The sequence below is a fragment of the Mytilus galloprovincialis genome, chromosome 6 (genome assembly GCF_965363235.1).
Source record: "Mytilus galloprovincialis chromosome 6, xbMytGall1.hap1.1, whole genome shotgun sequence".
In the NCBI taxonomy this organism is placed as follows: Eukaryota; Metazoa; Mollusca; class Bivalvia; order Mytilida; family Mytilidae; genus Mytilus; species Mytilus galloprovincialis.
Genome location: NC_134843.1, coordinates 52,727,184 through 52,750,041, shown reverse-complemented (window position 1 = coordinate 52,750,041; position 22,858 = coordinate 52,727,184). Strand labels below are relative to the sequence as shown.

Below are 22,858 nucleotides of genomic sequence, written 5' to 3'. Positions count from 1 at the left end.
CTATGTTAAACTAAGTCCCCCACTGACGGCCATCTTGGATGACGGATCGGCTACAAAGTAACAACACTTGGTCAGCACCTCATAAGGAACATTCATGCCATGTTTGGTTTTATTCCATTCAGTGGTTCTCTAAAAGAAGTCATTTGTATGCATTTCCCATAGGGTCCTATGTTAAACTAAGTCCCCTGCTGGCGGCCATCTTGGATGATGGATCGGCTACAAAGTAACAACACTTGGTCAGCACCTCATAAGGAACATTCATGCAATGTTTAGTTTTATTCCATTCAGTGGTTCTCTAAAAGAAGTCATTTGTATGCATTTCCCATAGGGTCCTATGTTAAACTAAGTCCCCCGCTGGCGGCAATCTTGGATAATGGATTGGCTACAAAGTAACAACACTTGGTCAGCACCACATTAGGAACATCCATGCCATGTTTGGTTTCATTTCATTCAGTGGTTCTCTAAAAGAAGTCATTTGTATGCATTTCCCATAGGGTCCTATGTTAAACTAAGTCCCCCGCTGGCGGCCATCTTGGATGATGGATAGGCTACAAAGTAACAACACTTGGTCAGCACCACATAAGGAACATTCATGCCATGTTTGGTTTCATTCCATTCAGTTGTTCACTAGAAGAAGTGATTTGTATGCATTTCCCATATTGTCCTATGTTAAACTAAGTCCCCCACTGACGGCCATCTTGGATGACGGATCGGCTACAAAGTAACAACACTTGGTCAGCACCTCATAAGGAACATTCATGCCATGTTTGGTTTTATTCCATTCAGTGGTTCTCTAAAAGAAGTCATTTGTATGCATTTCCCATAGGGTCCTATGTTAAACTAAGTCCCCTGCTGGCGGCCATCTTGGATGATGGATCGGCTACAAAGTAACAACACTTGGTCAGCACCTCATAAGGAACATTCATGCAATGTTTGGTTTTATTCCATTCAGTGGTTCTCTAAAAGAAGTCATTTGTATGCATTTCCCATAGGGTCCTATGTTAAACTAAGTCCCCCGCTGGCGGCAATCTTGGATAATGGATCGGCTACAAAGTAACAACACTTGGTCAGCACCACATTAGGAACATTCATGCCATGTTTGATTTCATTCCATTCAGTGGTTCTCTAAAAGAAGTCATTTGTATGCATTTCCCATAGGGTCCTATGTTAAACTAAGTCCCACGCTGGCGGCCATCTTGGATGATGGATCGGCTACAAAGTAACAACACTTGGTCAGCACCACATAAGGAACATTCATGCCATGTTTGGTTTCATTCCATTCAGTGGTTCACTAGAAGAAGTGATTTGTATGCATTTCCAATAGGGTCCTATGTTAAACTAACTCCCCTGCTGGCGGCCATCTTGGATAATGGATCAGCTACAAAGTAACAACACTTGGTCAGCACTCCATAAGGAACATTCATGCTATGTTTGGTTTAATTCCATTCAGTGGTTCTCTAGAAGAAGTGATTTGTATGCATTTCCCATAGGGTCCTATGTTAAACTAAGTCCCCCGCTGGCGGCCATCTTGGATGATGGATCGGCTACAAAGTAACAACACTTGGTCAGCACCCCATTAGGAACATTCATGCTATGTTTGGTTTTATTCGATTCAGTGGTTCTCTAAAAGAAGTCATTTGTATGCATTTCCCATAGGGTCCTATGTTAAACTAAGTCCCCGGCTGGTGGCCATCTTGGATGATGGATCAGCAACAAAGTAACAACACTTGGTCAACACCTCAAAAGGAACATTCATGCCATGTTTGGTTTCATTCCATTCAGTGGTTCTCTAAAAAAAGTCATTTGTATGCATTTCCCATATTGTCCTATGTTAAACTAAGTCCCCCGTTGACGGCCATCTTGGATGATGGATCGGCTACAAAGTAACAACACTTGGTCAGCACCTCATAAGGAACATTCATGCCATGTTTGGTTTCATTCCATTCAGTGGTTCTCTAAAAGAAGTCATGTGTATGCATTTCCCATAGGGTCCTATGTTAAACTAAGTCCCCGGCTGGCGGCCATCTTGGATGATGGATCGGCAACAAAGTAACAACACTTGGTCAGCACCTCATAAGGCACATTCATGCCATGTTTGGTTTCATTCCATTCAGTGGTTCTCTAAAAGAAGTCATTTGTATGCATTTCCCATAGCGTCCTATGTTAAACTAAGTCCCCCGCTGGCGGCCATCTTGGATGATGGATCGGCTACAAAGTAACAACACTTGGTCAGCACCTCATAAGGAACATTCATGCCATGTTTGGTTTCATTCCATTCAGTGGTTCTCTAGAAGAAGTTCAAAATGTAAATTGTTAACGACGACGGACGACGACGACGGACGACGGACGCCAAGTGGTGAGAAAAGCTCACTTGGCCCTTCGGGCCAGGTGAGCTAAAAACGGTAATGAAATAATGAAGTTCAAAGAAAGTATTCAGGATCTCAAAATTGATAAAATCTTAAAACTGACACTTCAGTATATATGCATATTATTTTGATGTATCTATGATATTTGGAAAAGCGTTTAAATGAATACGACATAATTTCGATCGGCCGAAAAAGTAAATCAATGAAGTGATGTATCAGTATGTAACTGTATTTTTTATTTTCATTTTCGAAGGAGAAAAGCAGTTGATTTTCAGAAGATCAAAAGCATAACACAGATAAAAGTAATCGCCACTACTTCATTACCTTTTTGCCAGTTATCTAACAGAGATATCATAGTAGTTTAACAGGAGTGTTTTGTAGGAAGACCTGATTGCATGACATTCAAAATGCTATATAAAAGTTCACAATGGAAATGGGGAACAAATCAAAGCGACAACAACCCGACCATAGAGCAGGTAACAGCCGAAGGCCACCAATGAGTCTTCAATGTAGCGAAAAACTCCCGCGCCCGGAGGCGTCCTTAAGCTGGCCCCTTAACAAATATGTATACTAGTTCAGTGATAATGGACGTCATACTAAACTTCTAATTATAAACAAGAAACTAAAATTAAAAATCATACAAGGCTAACAAAGGCCAGAGGCTCCTGACATGGGACAGGCGCAAAATTGCGGCGGGGTTAAACATGTTTTTGAGATCTTAACCCGCCCCCTATACCTCTAGCAAATGTAGAAAAAAAATAACGCACAACAATACGCACAGTGAAACTCGGTTTAAGAAATGTCCAAGTCCGATGTCAGAATATGAAACAAAAGAAAGTAATCAAAATGACAATAGTACATAAATAACAACAGACTACTAGCAGTTACTGACATGCCAGCTCCAGAACTCAATTAAACTGATTAAAAAATTATGTCTCCAGCATATGAATGTCAATTCCAATCCCTCCTGTTAGGGGTTTATAATTATACCATCATGAAATATATGAGAAGAACATATCCCGTGTCATGCCAACAACTGGTTTTAGAATAAATGTGTTTAATTCAATTGCAAAGACTTTTTAAGTGAATCTATATTAAAGCCAAAATATGCAATCTTCAATGACCTGAGACCAGGAGTCTGTTGTTCAACTTGTCGTTAAATTAAGCGAGTCGTTAAATTTTTCTTATCACTGCGTTGAATTTAATCAGTCAATTATCATGTTGTTCAACTTGTCGTTAAATTTAACTAGTCGTTTAAAATTGTCAAAGTGTCGTTATATTTAATCGACCTCATTAATTAACCACAATCTAAGATGACTGTCAATGTCTTGTTTCAACCACCTGTTGTAAGAAGAGAGCGACATTTTTGCGGGTTTTACCCTCTAGAAAGGGAATTTTCTGATGAGGAGCTAAGGCAGAGATATAGATTTGGCAGAGAGACCATTGGGTACCTGTCAGATTTAATGAGAGGGGATCTGGAGCGTGGGACAAACAAGGAAACAGCCCTTTCAGTGGAACAACAGGTTATGATAGCCTTGAGGTTTTATGGAAGTGGATCACACTTGCAAGTTGTTGGGGACACGATGGCATTTGACAAGTCAACTGTGTCTCGGGTGATTGACCGTGTGACGGAATCATTAGTTGCTAGGAAGGATGATTTCATATCGTGGCCAGATAACCAGAGGAAGAACGTGATCAGGGCTGGGTTTTATGAAAAGGCTGATTTTCCAAACGTGGTTGAATGCATTTATGGGACTCACATACGGATTACTGGGCCTAGCATTGATGAACCAGCATTTGTTAACCGAAAGGGGTTGCCCGGTTCCACAGCATCAACGTACAAGCCATTTGTGACCATGAAGGTAATTTAAAACACTGTATTCTTCCCCATTTTTATGTTTACAACATGCATTGTGTGCGTCCTTTTTCTTGACTCTTCAATCGTCCTTGACCATATACATGGCTGGTTTTCTGTTGAACTGGTTTTCAGCTAATTTGAAAATCGATGGAAAAAGAAAGACAACTCAATCTTGTCATATACTTTTTATTGGATCCGTAGCATCAATGCTTTTTACCAGAGACATATATACATATATGTGTCTCTGTTTTTACCGTTTCACTTTTAAATATGCTGGATTGAGTGAATTAAAACATCAATTTATTGATCAAAATAGTTTTAAAGATTTGCCCATCCACCTTTATCTGCCTTAGGTAGATTTTGGTCAGGCTTATAAACCTTGAAACGTCAACAAATAGTGTGCCTCGTGTAGTTTGAAGAAATTCTGGATTTACCTCTAAATGTTTCTGGGGGGAGACAGACACCCCCCCCCCCAAAAAAAAAACATACTAAAAAAACACAAAACAAAATAAATGTCAAATCATCCAAACATTTCGCCTCCCCCATTCTTTTCGGTTGGGAAAATTAAATAGTGACCAATCCTTAAGTCAGTCATTGTTCAATACATTTTAAACAAAAAGTGTTAAGGGAGCAAATAACTTCGATGCCCGATGGATTGTTTATCTGAATTGTTGCTATACACATTATGTTTTCATCACATTGCAAATTTGGCAAATTTTAATTACTGGAACTATAATGGACAAGCTATGGATGCACATACAAGAAGATGTGGTAATGACTGCTAATTGGACCACTCTCCACAAGAGATTAAATGACACAAAAATAAACAGCTATGGGTCACCATACTTATTCACAATCACTGACTTGCTTTGCATTGACATATGCATTATGGAACTACTTTTTCACCTTTTTTAATTATCCGGCATATTTTTGTTTAAGGGGGTACCCAACACTAAACACCAAAAAAAACCTGTCGTTTAATTTTTCTTGTTTTTATCCCATTGATAAACTAGGTTAAGCTAAACATTCTGTAAAAATTTCGAAGGATTTGAACCATACGTTAAAAAGTTTTGGCAACTCGAATATGACATATTTTACATGCTAATATTAGCATAATTTTGAGGTTTCAGAAATATGGGTATAGGGGTATATATGTTAAAAAAAATAAAAATGATCCTAAATTGACAAAAGCATAGTTAATAGTGAAAACTAAGGCAAATATTAGTTCACCAGTTCCTTTTGCTTGTATTTTTTTTGTTCTGGATTTAAATTTTTGTCCGAATTAAAAAAGGGGGGTCTTAAATTCAGGCCGCAAAAGTGACTTTTTTGGGTCCAGTATTTGAAGACGAAATTAAAAAAAAAAAAAAATGTGTCGTTTAATTTTTTTTTAAAAACTAACAATTTGTACTGCTATATTAGTTTGTTAAATTTGTAAAATATTATAAACTTTTAACCACCAGATTTTTTTCAATTTCATTTTTTTATAATACCACCACCCTCAATAAATAAGAGCAATTTTCATTCTGATAGTATATTTGGGGCATATAGTACTGCAACCAGAGTTTATTTTTTAAAACTTTAATGATCCGGAAGAACACACACCTAAATTATATATCGATGGAAAGAGGAAAACGTGTACAATAAGAAAAGTTGGGTCGTAAAAATCTAGAGTGGTCACAATTTTGTAAAATTGAGGTCAAAGGTCAGACCTAAAAATATCAATATTTCAACCACAAGTACAAAAAGGAGAAATATTCTGATATTTATTCAATAGAATGCTTCAAAAACGATTCAATCATAAGCATATGCTATATAAACGATGTTAAAACGACAAATTTGTCTACTTATATGAAGAGCTGCCATTACAAAATGGCGTTGATTTGGAACCTTCTGATTTTTTTCCATTTAAGACATAGCAAAAGAAAAAGTGGCCTTGACCTTTTCACATCCATAAACTTTCATAGTGTGTATAGTAATTCACTATAGTATATTACAGAATTATTTTCTAAAGTATAAAACACCAGTTTATCAAATTATTTCAATATTTTTTCTATCTTTGAAAAAAGCAAAATTCAAGCGCTGAAACAGTGTTTTTAATTTTGCATCTTAAAGGTTGCTTATTTTGTGAAAATTAGTATCTAGTTATAGATAAATACATATTGTGTATTTGCAAAGTCTGGACAGAGCAGTTATAACACAACATATAGTCATATACTATAGTCACCAGAGGCGAATGCGAGGTTTAAAAAAATTGAGTGTAAAACAAAGTCAGTTTGGTGCATGAACATTTTTTTAGTAGGATAATCCTGGTAAAAAAGTTAACTCATTAATTTTTTAAGGGAAGGATGAAAAATTATACAATGCCATGCCAATTTTGTGAGTACAAAGTTTCGATCAATGTTCGTGACCCATATTCCCATATGCATATGCCTGATGTATCTGCACTGCCAATATCAAATGTAATGGGGCGAATGTTGCTACAGAAACGATTGATTTTGTAATAGCCATACATTAACGAATTTTTGTTATCTTTAGGGACAATATACGGTTCAGAAGCGCCTTTGTGTTATTTTTCATCAATTAACTAACAAATGAACTTTTGAGCCTGAGCTCCGTGTTGAAGACCGGACCGTGACCTATAATGGTTTACTTTTATAAATTGTGACTTGGATGGTGTGTTGTATTATTGGCACTCATACCACATCTTCCTATATCTATTAACAAGCTATGCGGGCATCATTTCCATAGAAATACCAAAACGAGGACATAGCTCATAAGAGCACTGGTGGCAGGGTGAAGTAATTGTTCTTCTTTTAATGTATCCTTGATATTTTCAGACACACCTTGGTGTAATTCTGAAAGTCTTAACATAGACTTCAATTTTCCTGCAGCAGATATGGCATCCTCTAAATTGAGTTCAGAGCTAAACTCTATATTTCATATCCCTTGGCCCCACTGTGTCTGAATTGTAAGGTGTCACAATATCTAGTTAGTTCTGGAGTTTTGCAGTTTGGTAAGCATCAATGACAATCTTGGGTAAAATTTATCGGTATATATAGAGTATGTGCTACATGAGAAAGGCTTTTTCTTATGGAAGAACAAATCACATCACTAACAATCGTTATTAATGAACTGACAGCAAGTTCAAATTCTAATTTTTCAGTAACTGTTTTACTTAATTGCACAGGTGTTGACTTCAATAAGTACTTGGTTATGCATGGATAAATGATTACTCACATTAATAAGCACAACTTAAAAGACTGTCAACACGTTTAGAGGACTCAGTTTTGCGTAGTTTTCTGGATTTTTTTTAAAGGTTTTTCTTTTACACAAAAACCCTGTTTTCATATCCAAACTACAAGGAAGAAACTGAGCGCGAGATCGTATAAAAGTGTCAGGTTGTGAGGATACATGTCGATTAGTTTGATCACATATATGGATTTCTGTTGTTTCTAATTTAAAGTTCCTTAAGGGTGACTGGGGAAACGAAATATGGTCACTTGGTCTTCTCCCGATCGGAAGTAAAACGAAGTTGGGCGTCCGTTTGGCTGTGCGAGATGTATCAAGTTCGCAGTCACGTCCGGTCATAATGGGGACGTTAAATCCGATGCCTCGTGTAAAGGGAGTGTCACGTTCTTTGCACGTTAAAAACCTTTGCATCAACTCTTTGAGGAGTCCGTAGGTGGCATGTTGCAATGGAAAATTTCTCTCCCAATCCAATATACCATCATTTTCCAGTGGCAGTCTAAATTTACCCGATCATCATCCCGAATTGCCTCTATTATGACAAAACCTACCTATTGTTTTTATTGTTAACTTGTTCTCGTCCTGAACATGCATGAAATATTTGCCACTGGACGTTAAGTAACCAACAATCAATCAATCAATCTAATTTAAAGACGCACCAATTTTGCCTTCTGGTGCAAGTTTCATAACATCACTGATGATTCGCCTACGGAAAGCAGAATATTAAGAGAAGTTGGTTTTAGCATCAGCTTGTCACACACCAAATCTCTGCGAAACTTCAATAGTACTTTTCCCCCGACCACTTGCATGCATATTAATTGCTCTGTGGTTAAACATTGACATACAATGTATTTTCACACAATGTCAACTATAGTCATTATCCGGAAAAACCTCTTATCCGTAGGATTTGGTTAATTTATATATAAAGTCAAAATTTTATTAACAAAAATATAACTTATTTACAGAAAATACACGAAAGAACTTCTATATATATTCAAATCACTCAAAAATAAATTAACTTCTCCTACAAAATCTACATAATCACATCGAAACTATCAAATTGATGGTGAAGGAAAAAATAAATGGTAGAGCTGATTGACGGATAGGAAATTTCCGTAATTAAAAAAGGTACAAATGATGTTTTTATTTTTGAGTTTTTTACAAAATTGTTTGAAATTTGCCAAACAAAATTTGCATGCAGTATCGCAATAATATGTTTTGTCCTCTCAAATGTCAAATACTATTTTTGAATCATATGTTTTCTCGTTTTCAAAGAAAAACGCGTTAAATTTCTATCTAAAAAACAGCCAACTTTAAGTTTGAAAGTTTTACTTGGAGATGGTATTATATTTATGTCTTCATCATTCCGATGATCCTTGATGATATGTGCATAGAAAATATTTACGAAAATAGCTGGAAATTTAACCAAAAAATATATTTTTGGATTTTAAGGTAACTACCAAAACCGTAAATTGAGGGGTACCCCCATTAAAGCGATAAAATACAAAAATGTGACCATAGAAACTTTTTACGACCCGACGGAAATTAAAATATAGATATTATTCTATCATTTAAAACAATTTTCAGCCGTGTGTTATTCCGGACCATTAAACTCGTTAACTAAGCGTCTTTTTCGATGTCAGTTGCAGTACAGTCACTAATAGTTTTCTTGTCTTTTGACCTAGGGCTTAGATATTTTGTATGTATACGTATCATCATGAGGTAGAATGTCAAATTTCATGATGACTTCATGTGACCTTGCACTTTGACCTCAAGGTCAAATAAATGTATTTTTTGATAGAATAAAAAACAAGGCCATATGTATTTTTTTGTCTTTTGACATAGGTCTTGCATCTTTTGTATGAGGATGTATAATAATGAGATGGAGTGTCCTTTGTTGTGGTGACCTTCATGTGACCTTATATTTGACCTCAAGGTCAATTTTACTTTTTACTATAAGCACTCTACCATGTCATGTTGTCTTTTGACCTTGGCCTTAGATCTTTGGTATGTAGATGAATCATCATCAGATAATGTGTGTTGCACCATGATGACCTTCATGTGTTCTCAATTTGACCATAAAGTCAACTTAATGTAGTTTTTTTTGCATGAAAATGACCAAGCCATAACTTTTGACCTTGTTCTTACATCTTTGGTATATCAGATGGGTTAACATGAAGTGGTGTGTTCCTTGCAATTTTGACCATCATGAGACTTTAAAGTTTGGTTCTTATTTTTTTTAGTAGCTTAAGAGAAATAGTTTTTGGCATATCTATATGATAGGGTACAATATCCAACCACTAGTAATAAGAATGTTTGACTTTGGCGGTCATTTTTTCTGCAGACGAAAAATGGCAAATTCTTTATTATTCAGTGTCAATTGAACTAGGACAATAACTCAAAATATAAAATTATAATGCAGGGAATCAATTTTTCATATAACTTTGTTTTATGTACACACTAATTGCATTCTTACCACCTTCTAAGTTTCATTAAATTATGTTGTGCCGAATTTAAGGAGTTTAACTAACAAAAAAAAGGACAGACAAACTGACTGACTGAAACATCTTAACCCTGGCAAATTCATTGTGTTGGGAGAATAATAAAACAAGTATTCGGGTTGACACAGTCAGGTTATAAGAAAACACAGACAGATATTTATTTTTTGGCCATACAAAATTCATTCCTCAGTCTGAAAGAAGTCCTGAATGCATTTCACACTCTTTGGTGGTATCTTATGGTCCTGTAAGACAAATTTCAATCCATTTACATCTCGTACAGATGCCAGTTTGAGGTGTTTCAACGATATACCATCTTTTGCTAGTTGGATGCAAACTGGCCTTGAAACAATTTTACTACTTAGTAAGCCAGAGTAGGAGTCCATGCAATTGTGGTATGAAATGGCAAATACATCATCAGATTTCACAAGTAAGGGAAGTTTACTGTCATATAATGTTTTTAATGAATCCACATCCTCTATTGCATTGTGGGCAAGGTAATTTTCTCCTACAAACTGTTTGACAAGAGTCTGCTGCTTAAATTTTCTACATCATGTTTGGGAATATACTTTCTAGCCACTTTCATTGTGTCAATAAAACCTTTCACTGTTTTACAAAATGTAGAAAACAAATTATATTCTTTCAATTTGTTAACAATTACAGGAATGTCAAAGTTACAAATGTTATGACCTAATATTATTGGCTGATTCTGTTCCTTTAAAAAATGTATGAAATCAAGTAGAGCTTTATGAAGTGACACCGGTTCAACTATTTGTCCTCGAACATACATCTTATTCGTTCCATGGCTGTAAGTTATACCAGTTATCTTACTGGCCTCAATTTGAATGTCCACTCTTGGAATGACATACCTATTAAAACTATTTGAATATGACTTAGCTGCTATTTGAATGATTTCGCTATTCCTTCCCAAGCCTGTTGTTTCTAAATCAAAAAAAAACTTTGCATTCAGTGCCATCAAGATAAAAGGGAAGTGAAATTTCTGTGGTAAGCTCAGGGTCCTGTTGTTGATCAAACTCCATTTGAGATCCATAGGTTTTACCTTCTCTTACAACTTACAAGATGTTTACGCTCATTTGTATTGCGGTTCCTTTTCTTTTGTATACGGTCGACTTTGTATTCCTTTGAATTTTTCTTTTCTTTCCGTTTTTCCATTTTTTGATCTCTTACAGCCGAAATTGCCATCGTAAATTCGTCTGGAGAGAGGTTTGCTGCTTCATTGATCTAAACAAAAATTGCAACATAATTAAAATGTAATACATATATGCATTAAAATATTAAAAATCATGAAAAAAAACAGTAATCTCCATCTTGAACACAAATTTTGACCTATAATTGTAACTCTTTATTTATTGTGACTTGGATGGATAGTTGATTCATTAGCACACATACCACATCTTCTTATTTATAAAGATAACAATTTGAGAAGAAAGTCAAAGATAATTGAGTTACATACTAGATAAACATAATTTGTGACAATTTACATCTGCAGGGCTAAAAAAGCAATACTGTTACAGTAATCTCCTTGTATAGAAACATTGGATGCAACATGTAACATGGTTTCAAAAAGATAAAATTTATGAAGGGAGAATGTGTAAGATGTCATAAATGCCTCCGCTGTAGCTTTGCAATTTTCCAAGTTAAAAAGGGACAGAACTATAGATTAACAAATGAGTTACAACACAAATTTGAACTCTGTCTGAGTGTTGTGATTCTTATAATATTTATCTATCTGTGTATCAATCTTAAACCTGGATGGCTGTAGGCGCGATTAAAAACCCGCCCGCATCAAATACATTTATCGTGAATTTATAAAAACAATACATATTGTATATTATTTATTATTTTATTAAAAAATCGTGAATATGTCGTCTGTTTATTTATCATTCTACATACGAAATTCAGCACGGATACAGTGAAAATGGCATTTCAGGATTCGCACATTACATACACTGATTAACATGATTAAAACTATTCCTTTTTTTACAACAGTTTAGTTAAGAACTGAAAAGTGAATTACATGTAAATATCAAGATGCCAGTCCTTAAGAAGAACCCTTATAATCGTTTTTGTTTTAGTCTAATTTTGATCAAGTTGTATAAATATTATGCGGGAACTTGGTCCCGTCTTTGTAACTCGTGTTGTGGTCTCTCTCTCATGGTTTTATCAATTCTTTTTGCGGGGAACTGCTCACATTGATGTTACATTATTTGGGAACTAGCTTGGACTCGGCATGACAACGGGACCTATAAAATACAATCCAGTCTGCTAACTACATTTTATTCTGGTTCACACAGTCATATATTTACAATAGTTACAATAAAGATTACATTACTTCATCATCATAGTTATACATCAAATATTTCGCGATATCAATCGAACAATAATACAAAACCCGACAATAGTATACGCGCCATAAATGAACAGTCGTGTCATCTGTTATCTCCCCTTGATTCGTTTACTTTTAATATTTAATCAAGTATCAAATTAAGAATTGTATTTTCAAAAGTTATCTATACGAATAAGTTAATTCCTTTTTTTTATAAGTTAAGAACCTTTTATTCAAATCATTTACATTAATATTTCCAAACTTTGCCTATTATTTATTTAATCTATATCACGATTTTACATGCGAATGTGATTAAAATTACTTTACTGGGAAACATCTTTTCATACTTTTAAACTCGTTTCCTCTAAATTTATGAAACAAACTATTAAACAAATTTACATATTTACTAACCTATAAAATACAATCCAGTCTGCTAACTACATTTTATTCTGGTTCACACAGTCTAGTGAACCAAATAGTTTTGCACGACTTTATATAGAATACTGGGCTTAATTTGACACGTAATATTTTGTTACTCAACACAATAGCTTTCTTTGATCTCTTTTAATAAACAATGGACTATATCGGATAAGGGCAGAAATACTTAATCTTAATTGTTCAAGTCTATTAATTTCAAAAGTATATACAATTATCTTTATGCCTTCGAAGCTGACATATTTATCAATTAGCTCGGGGACATTTTTTAGACAATTTTATCAAATATGCTTAAAAGATTAAACACTTTACATTTATACTTTTAGGAAATTGTTCTATAAACAAGTTAAACTTTCTTTACTTTGTTTTATTTACGAATATTCTTCTGTCATTTTATTTTACAATTAAAGGATAAATATTCTCTTTGACTTCTGTGCAATTCTTCCATTATTCACCAACGCTTTATTTGTAATTTATTAATAAATATTATCTTTAAATATCACGCATTTTTGCATCATTATATTACCCCTTTGTTTCAAAATTTTTGTCCCTAAAAATTAATAATGATTTTTTAGTAGAACAATATGTGGTTTGACATGAGATAACACATAATATCAATAATAGTTCAAAGTTTCCTGGTTATTTTGTCGTCTTGATAAGCCGGCTGTCTGCTCCGTCTCGAATAAATCCACTGATTTGAAACTAATCGGTCTATATACTCTATTTTACACAGTTTTTCTATTTCTGTCAATTTTCACAGAGTATGTAAAATTTGAGGTTATATTACAGTCACTATGTATCTATATTCCTCTTTAAATGCTTCTAGTTTTTATCTAAGCTGATTAATTTTTCGGGGCTGTAGTCCCGGACCAGTTACCATGCAGGATACTCAGGAATATGAAACGACAATAGAAATAGTTAGCTTATGCATACATAATAAAAAAAATATTTAGTAATAAAACAATTTATGTACATCATAGAACTTAAAACAATTTGAACAACATTTTTTTTTTTATCATTTACAATGTTTTTTATAGAGTTTTATTTGTAAATCAAGATATCTATATACTTTGGTTGTATTAAGAGGTAACAAGGTCGCGCAATTAAAACAATTAAATATGTAGATACTTTTACAAGTTTTGGCCTATTTGACTCAAATAATAGTTGCGAGTGCAGCTACGTCTAAAGGCTTGAGCAAATTCAAATAATTAGTAAGCTTACACGGTACACCACAAATTCGGTTTTTTTTTTTTGCTATGCAATAACGTTTTTTTTTTACAATATTCAAGTGAACACAAAATTTATTTCACACATATTTGTCATAATCGATTTCGTAAATTAGCTCTTATCTTGTCTTGCAGGTGGCAGCTCAACTATTTGTAACTTTTAGCTACTTTTTTACAATATTTTTATTTCCAGTATTTTAATACTCCTTATATCTCATTATATCTCTTAAGCTAATTATTTTCTTTTCTCATTTCTATCATATTTAAATTATCTGTACTTTGGAGTGCAAGTTTACCACAAAACAGCTTATTGTTCTAAAGTATGCGACCAACCTAGGTTTTATAAATATGCATTTTTGAAGTTGAAGTCGAACTAGTCAAGATGAATCACGGTAGCTGGTCATGAAACAGCTGAGCACTAATTCTAAATACTACTAAGATAGTAGTAAAAATTCTTATGGTTCATACTTGGCCTAATTCAATATCAGTGGCCTAAATTGTTAGTATACTAATAGTTTGTGATGTTACTTGGTCACTTAAGAAAGCTAAATTGCATTATTGGTAGCTTGAATCCGACAGATACTAAGACTTATAAATTCATTTAAACACTACATTTGTTTCATAACATTCAATATTTCTTTATGGATTTGTTTGTTTTACTAGTAAACTAGCTGGCCTTTTTCTCTTCGTGCCTGATTTTGTAAACTTTGTGTAAAATTCAACCAATAGACCTTCGCCTATGTTTTCTTCAGGTTCCCAAGTAGTCTTTTTATAACCTACCCATTTGACCTTATAATAGTTTTTGCCTTGTCTACGCTTTTTGGCAAGTAATTTTTCTGCTATGAAGTCATTATCTTCATCATTGGTCTCGTCATTTTGTTGCAACAATGCATCATTTTGTTGTATATGTGCATCATTTTGTTGCATTTGTTCATCATCATTTTGTGAACTATCTATATTGTCATTTTGGACATCATCTATATCATCTACTCTATCTCTATTATTTTGAGCAACATTTCTTTGAATATCAGGAATAGTTCTATGATCTCTTGGGTCAATATACGGTTTCATTCTATTTGTGTGTATTCTAGACTTAATCAACTTATGATCTGAACATCGTCTTAACTTACATGTATTATTTTGTCCAACATTAATAACATAAAATGGACCATCCCACTTTGGGTGTAATTTGGGTGATAAACCTTTTGGTACTTTCATAGATTGCAACATAACATAATTTCCAACTCTAAATTTCGGTGCTTCGGCTTTCTTATCATACCTATTTTTAGTTTTCTCTTGTGAATTTTCCACTGAAGTTTTCGCTATATCTTTTACAATTTTTAATCTATCAATAAGGGTTTCGAGATGATTCTTAGCAGTTTTGCTCATACCATCTTTAGGTTGAACAGAAATATCAAATGGCAAGTTCATTTCTTTACCAAACAACATTTGAAATGGAGAATAACCAGTTGATTCAGTATTAGTAGACATACGTAAAGCCATCATAACGCTAGGGATTAACTTATGCCAATTTGACTGATCTTTAGCCACTAATGTACGTAAAGTTTGTGCGATCGTTCGATTCATTCGTTCACATGTTGAATTGGTTTGTGGATGGTACGAACTAGTATGATACCTATGAACTTCAAATAGTTCACATAGAGCCTGAATAAGTTTACTACAAAAATTAGCTCCTCTGTCAGATACAATTGCTCTTGGCGCACCAAATCTAGAAAACACCTCATTGTATAATACTTCAGCTATTTCGGTAGCTTCTTGAGTCTTAAGAGGGAAACATTCGGGCCATCGAGAAAAACTATCGACTACTAACAATAAGTGTTGATATCCGTCTTTTGTTTTGGGTAGACATGTAAGAATGTCCATGTGCCATCTAGACAAAGTGTCTTCAATAGGAAGAGGAAGTAATGGTGCCGGACGATGGTGTGTTGGTTGTTTTGACCTTTGACATTTATCACATGACGTCACATAATTATAAACCTCTTGATACATACCTGACCAATAATATTTAAGATGTATACCAGCGTATGTGCGTTTGATGCCTGTATGACCATTGTGATCATGATATGCTAACAAAGCATCTTGTCTTAGACATTTCGGTAAAACCAATTGTTCAATCATGCTTTCAGCTTTAGGTATCCCTTTTGTTCTTGACCTATGTAAATGAATTAACTCACCTGATTGACTTAGTCTATAGTGGTCTCGTTCATAACATATGTTGCGAGCCTCTTTTTGATTTTCGGGCAACTCGCCCGTTTCAAGGTATTTTATCAATGGGATCAACTGATCACATTCTCTTTGCAATTTTGAAATATCTGATACATCATTCAAATCAACCTCATTATTTTCAATAGCTGCAATTATTGGCTGTTCATTTGCATACTCGAACTTAATTTCAGTTTTAGTTTTATTTTCCAATAAACTATTTACAGACAATTTTGGATGTATTTCATCTTCAATTTCTTTATATGGAATTCTTGACAAAGCATCCGCATTTGTATTCTTTTTACCTTCTTTATAAATAATTTCAAAATCGTAATTTTGCAATTCAAGAGCCCATCTACCTAGACGTGAGTTTGTATCTTTTGATTTGTGTAACCAAACTAAAGCTTGATGATCAGTATATACTTTGAATCTAGCATGAGACAAATAAACTTTGTTTTTAGTGATACCTTCAAGAACTGCTAAGCATTCTTTTTCAGTAATAGTCCAGTTTAATTCATTATTTCTCAAAGCACGACCACTGTATGATATCACTCTTTCTTTACCATTTTCATCTAATTGACCTAAAATGTAGCCAATGGCTGAGCCTGATGCGTCACAAGTCAAAATAAATGGTTTTGACATATCTGGGTACGACAAAACAGGGGCAGTTGTCAAAGCTTGTTTAAGATTTTCAAATGAAGTTTGACATTTATCAGTCCAAACATATTCTTTGTCTTTTTGTAAAAGATTATTCAAGGGAACTGTGATTTTAGCATGGTCCTTGACAAAGCGTCTATAGTAATTACACAGACCTAAGAACTGTCTGACCTCGGTCTGATTTTTAGGCCTCGGATTGTTTTTCACTATAGTAATTTTAGAATCATCTACCTTGACACCGTCTTTTGAAATAATGTGACCTAGATAATTGACTTTCTTAACAGCAAAGTGACATTTTTGTGGCTTAAGAGTAAAATTTGCTTTTCGTAATCTAGCAAAAACCTCTTCAAGATGTAGTAGATGCTCTTCAAAGGTTTTACTGAAAATCAAAATATCATCAATATATGCAAGTACATACTTCCAGTGCAATCCTCTTAATATTTGTGACATGACCTGAGAAAAAGCTATACTGCTATTACGTAGACCATACGGCATTCTATTCCATTCATAGATTCCAGAATGAGTTACAAACGCTGCTTTTTGTTTAGAATTTGGGTGCAAAGGCACCTGCCAAAAAGATGAAGATAAATCAATAGAACTAAATATCTGTGGTTGCATTTCTCCCATAGTATCAAAGACATCATGCATGTTTCCAAGCGTAGCATGCATCGGGGTAGTAAAAGCATTGACCCTTCTATAATCAACGCAAAATCGCCAACTGTTGTCTTTCTTACGAGTGAGACAAACGGGGCTATGCCAAATAGAATTAGAAGGCTCAATAATTTTGTACTTCAACATCTCTTCAACTTGTCTTTCAATCTCTGTTCTAATATTGGGTGCAGCTCTATGTGGGGGTAAACTTACAGGAGGGTTGTTCCCTGTGTCAATTTCATGAAAGTGTACATCTGTCATGCCAATTTCAGACAAATCTGTTGCAAACACATTCCTATTTTTATCAACAAATTTTCTTAATTTTTCCTTTTGATCATTTGTTAAGTCTGCTTCAGAGAGATCAATGTTCAAATTTTGTTTTTGCTTTTTATGACCCTTTTCAATGTTATTTATATGAAATTTTTCAGTTTTATCAGACCAATTTTGAACAGAGTTAGGTTGTATTTCTGATATTAAAGCAACAATTTCATTTTTGTTTAACACCACTTTATCTTCATTTGGGTTTATGACTTGCATTACTGCTTGTTGGGTTGAAGACGACACAAGACAAGAAGCACCAACAATGCTTTTATTTTGCAAAGACTGACTAGGTTCAAGTATTATTTGCTTCCCTATATATTGTTTAGGAATTTTAACAGGAATAATGCTTATTTTCCTAGCTGGAAGCTCAATGTGTTTTAGAGTTTTAGCTTCATTTTGTCTAGTACTTATGAGTGCGATCTGTGCAATTCCATCATACAAGTTTAAAGTTTTAGTAGGATAATCAATGTTAGCTTTATTATATTCCAAAAAGTCATTTCCAATTATTAAAGAGTGTTGAATTTGATCAATTATGTAGAAATTCTGGTAAACAACTGGCTCTTTATCAAATTTAAGTGGAAGCTTTACTTGTCCTTTAACAGAAATTCCTTCACCGCCTACACCATACACATTGTTTATCCTTGACAAGTTTATTTTAATTTTAGTTTTATCTAATTTATTGAATAAATAACTTGAAATACAGGATACAGCAGCTCCTGTATCAATCAATCCTTTTGTTTTAATTCCTAATATATCAACATTTACATTGTTTCCTTCAATATTAGTCATTAAATTTATATAAATGTTTTCTCTCTTCTTCTTCTTGTGTGGTTTCTGTCTACTTTTAAAGCTTTTAGTTTTTACCACATTTCTATAAGATTTAGTGAAACAAACTCTTGCTAAATGTCCTACCTTTTTACAATTAAAGCATTCCTTGTTTCTTGCTTTACATTTATGGTTTTTATGGTAATATGACATACCACAATATTTACATACATGATTTTGCTTTGTTATCATATTGACTTTGTTATTTCTATACTCACGCATCTGTGGCATATGCTCTTTTATTTTTGAATTTAATGTTTCTATTTTCTCAGTTATTTCATCTAGATCTTTATTTTGCTTTATTACATATAAATTTGAACAATCAGAATCTTTTATTGTTTTACGTACGTTAGCACATTTTTCAGCTATTTTTGCCGCTTGCTTTAATTCATTTAGATTTTTCGGGTTATTCAAAATTATACTAGTATTTAATTTAGGTAGTAATCCCTTTTTACCCATGATGAATTCCAAATTTTCAGGTATTTCTAAATCCTTTGCAATTATTCTTAGTCTGTCGAAAAATTCTAGAACAGATTCATTTTCCTTTTGGTTTACATCTAATTCAATATCGTCTTCATCTTTTGAAAAACGTTCAACTAAACCTATTTCTAAATTTTCTGTACTATTTTGAATATTTTCATTTAAACCATCAAACCAAACTTTAGCTGATTCTTTCAAATAAAACGGCAAGTAATGACAAGCATTTTCATTTAATATTGAATTAATTTTGATCCATTTTCTAAAGTATAGTAACCAATTTGACGGGTTACCCGAACCATTGTACATAGGAGGTGTTATTATGTTGGAATAATTAAAATGTACCTTACCATGTGGTTCAGTCATGATGTTCTCTTTATATTATTATGTTGTCCTGTTCTTTTTCTTTAGTTGTCCATCAGTTGACTGCAAGTTGTAATTTGTCGAACTGTGCCGAAGTCCATCTTTACATGTTGTTCATTGTTGTAGGTACCGATGATTTTACCACTTCGCCTCCACCAAAATATATTATGCGGGAACTTGGTCCCGCCTTTGTAACTCGTGTTGTGGTCTCTCTCTCATGGTTTTATCAATTCTTTTTGCGGGGAACTGCTCACATTGATGTTACATTATTTGGGAACTAGCTTGGACTCGGCATGACAACGGGACCTATAAAATACAATCCAGTCTGCTAACTACATTTTATTCTGGTTCACACAGTCTAGTCATATATTTACAATAGTTACAATAAAGATTACATTACTTTATCATCATAGTTATACATCAAATATTTCGCGATATCAATCGAACAATAATACAAAACCCGACAATAGTATACGCGCCATAAATGAACAGTCGTGTCATCTGTTATCTCCCCTTGATTCGTTTACTTTTAATATTTAATCAAGTATCAAATTAAGAATTGTATTTTCAAAAGTTATCTATACGAATAAGTTAATTCCTTTTTTTTTATAAGTTAAGAACCTTTTATTCAAATCATTTACATTAATATTTCCAAACTTTGCCTATTATTTATTTAATCTATATCACGATTTTACATGCGAATGTGATTAAAATTACTTTACTGGGAAACATCTTTTCATACTTTTAAACTCGTTTCCTCTAAATTTATGAAACAAACTATTAAACAAATTTACATATTTACTAACCTATAAAATACAATCCAGTCTGCTAACTACATTTTATTCTGGTTCACACAGTCTAGTGAACCAAATAGTTTTGCACGACTTTATATAGAATACTGGGCTTAATTTGACACGTAATATTTTGTTACTCAACACAATAGCTTTCTTTGATCTCTTTTAATAAACAATGGACTATATCGGATAAGGGCAGAAATACTTAATCTTAATTGTTCAAGTCTATTAATTTCAAAAGTATATACAATTATCTTTATGCCTTCGAAGCTGACATATTTATCAATTAGCTCGGGGACATTTTTTAGACAATTTTATCAAATATGCTTAAAAGATTAAACACTTTACATTTATATTTTTAGGAAATTGTTCTATAAACAAGTTAAACTTTCTTTACTTTGTTTTATTTACGAATATTCTTCTGTCATTTTATTTTACAATTAAAGGATAAATATTCTCTTTGACTTCTGTGCAATTCTTCCATTATTCACCAACGCTTTATTTGTAATTTATTAATAAATATTATCTTTAAATATCACGCATTTTTGCATCATTATATAAACGTAAAAATAACCTTACCAGAACATTCTCGCATGGTCGTAAGCATTTTCACGGACTCTGAGGTAAATAAACGTTACAAGTTGATTGAACTAACTGATGAATTCAAAAACGTCGACCACGCGTACGTTGACTGAAAAGATGTATCTACCTTGGTCGTCATCGATCTGACTTTCTACCCGAGAGTTTTTGACATGTCATTCGAGTAAGGATCGAGAAGCCAGTCACTCGAGAAGAGATCGAGTATTCGTCGAGAAGCGGTCGAATTGATCGGGAAAGGATCGTGTAAAGATCGAGCTTGGTCGGAATACAAATAGTTTACCGATCAGTACTCGATCATTTCGATCTTTGCTCGACTAATAACCGACCAATTCCCGATCAACGACAACCTGTTCAATATGTGGTCAAGATTAACTCGACCAATGCCCGATCGCTTCATGATCACTGCGACTTCTATAATTTTTCATCCCAGACCAACTCGAATAATACCTGATCTCTACGCGACCACATTTGACCACTCTTCGATCTCTACTCGGCCATTACCGAGTTTATATGACTGCTACACGATTCTCTAAAAATGTGTGCAGATCTGATTAACTCTCAAAACTTTGCTTCTGCAAAAATATATTGTCACTTTTTATTTTTAACTGTACACAAATCCCTCCATATGCAGTCCGCGTCTGTACTGTTACAAGGAGATGTAAAATTTCAAAAGAGAGAACACAGATACCAAAGGAACAATCAAACTCAAAGGTCAAACCGACACAGTCATAGCGAAAAACGAAAGCCGACGAAAAGACAAACAGAAGTCTTTATAACACAACATTGAAAACTAAAAACTTAGCAACACGAAACCCAATAAAACCTGGGATGATTTCAGGTGTTTTGGAAGAGAAGTAGATTCTGCATTTTGGACCCAGAGGATTTTTCAAATATGAAAGTAATTGTGCATTAAAATTCATTATTAGACAGCTCATGACTAATTAAGCCTTCAAAGTTAGTTTTAAGAACATCAATATTATATTTTAGCTGTTTAATGGGCTATTTTTGTGTGACTGTCCGTATTGTCCAGAAATAGTAGTATAAGAATAAGAAGATGTGGTATAGTTGCTAATGAGACAACTTTCCTCGGAACACCAAATGACACAGAAATTCACAACTATATGTTACCGTACGGTCGAATATTACAAACACTTTTTTTCATACGCTTTTTGACACAATTTTATTATAAAAAAAAAAGAAAGACAAATTATTTCTATTTTAATTCGTGATAGATGTATGAAAACATCTTGAGAAAAGGTAACCTCCAGAGGATTGAAACTCGATTTTCGGCCATTTTTTTTTGAAAATATGTGACATCTTTACCCCCTTCTTGCAATATAATTAGTAAAAAATGCAGGTTGTTGCCATGGATACACCAAAAAGAAATATCTTGAACCATTCAACTACTGGGTATCAGATCCAAGGAATATACTGATTAAATACATAATTTTCATGCAAATATATATATGACACAAACAGTAGGCTTAATTTGTAAGAAAGCAGTGAAAAGGGGATGGTAATATTTATGTATATTTCTATCTAACATTAGTACTAATCCAGTGACAAATCTCATTTTGAAGAAAAGAGCAGAAAAACTCCCATGACAAATCAGCGTCTTACTTTACTTTCATGAAGTTTTATAACGATTGGTGTCCTCTTTGCATGTTCAGCCCCTGCAAGTCTCTCATACTTTTGATTTTGTCATTTGATTATGGACTTTCTGTTTTAAATTTTCCTCGGAATTCAGTATTTTTGTGATTACAATTTATACTGCCACACTGTGGTCGCCTTGTCAGCAACTGCATCATCTAGATTTTTCGGCACCCTTTGCTGGCCCCTTTTTGTTCGTTTTCTATGCTCTCTTCAAGCTCGGTCACTACAGCTATTAACCTGTCTATTTAAGCTCTAAACACCTTGCTAAACAATCCAACTGCTTTATTTCCATGTAGATATTTCAAATGTATAATTTTA

General features: G+C 33.8%; 1 protein-coding gene across 1 annotated transcript in view; it reads right to left on the bottom strand.

The window, feature by feature from the left end:
- LOC143079864 (acidic phospholipase A2 PLA-2-like) overlaps positions 1-22,858 on the bottom strand; it is a 168,098-nt gene that overhangs the window by 143,171 nt on the left and 2,069 nt on the right. The window lies entirely within an intron of this gene.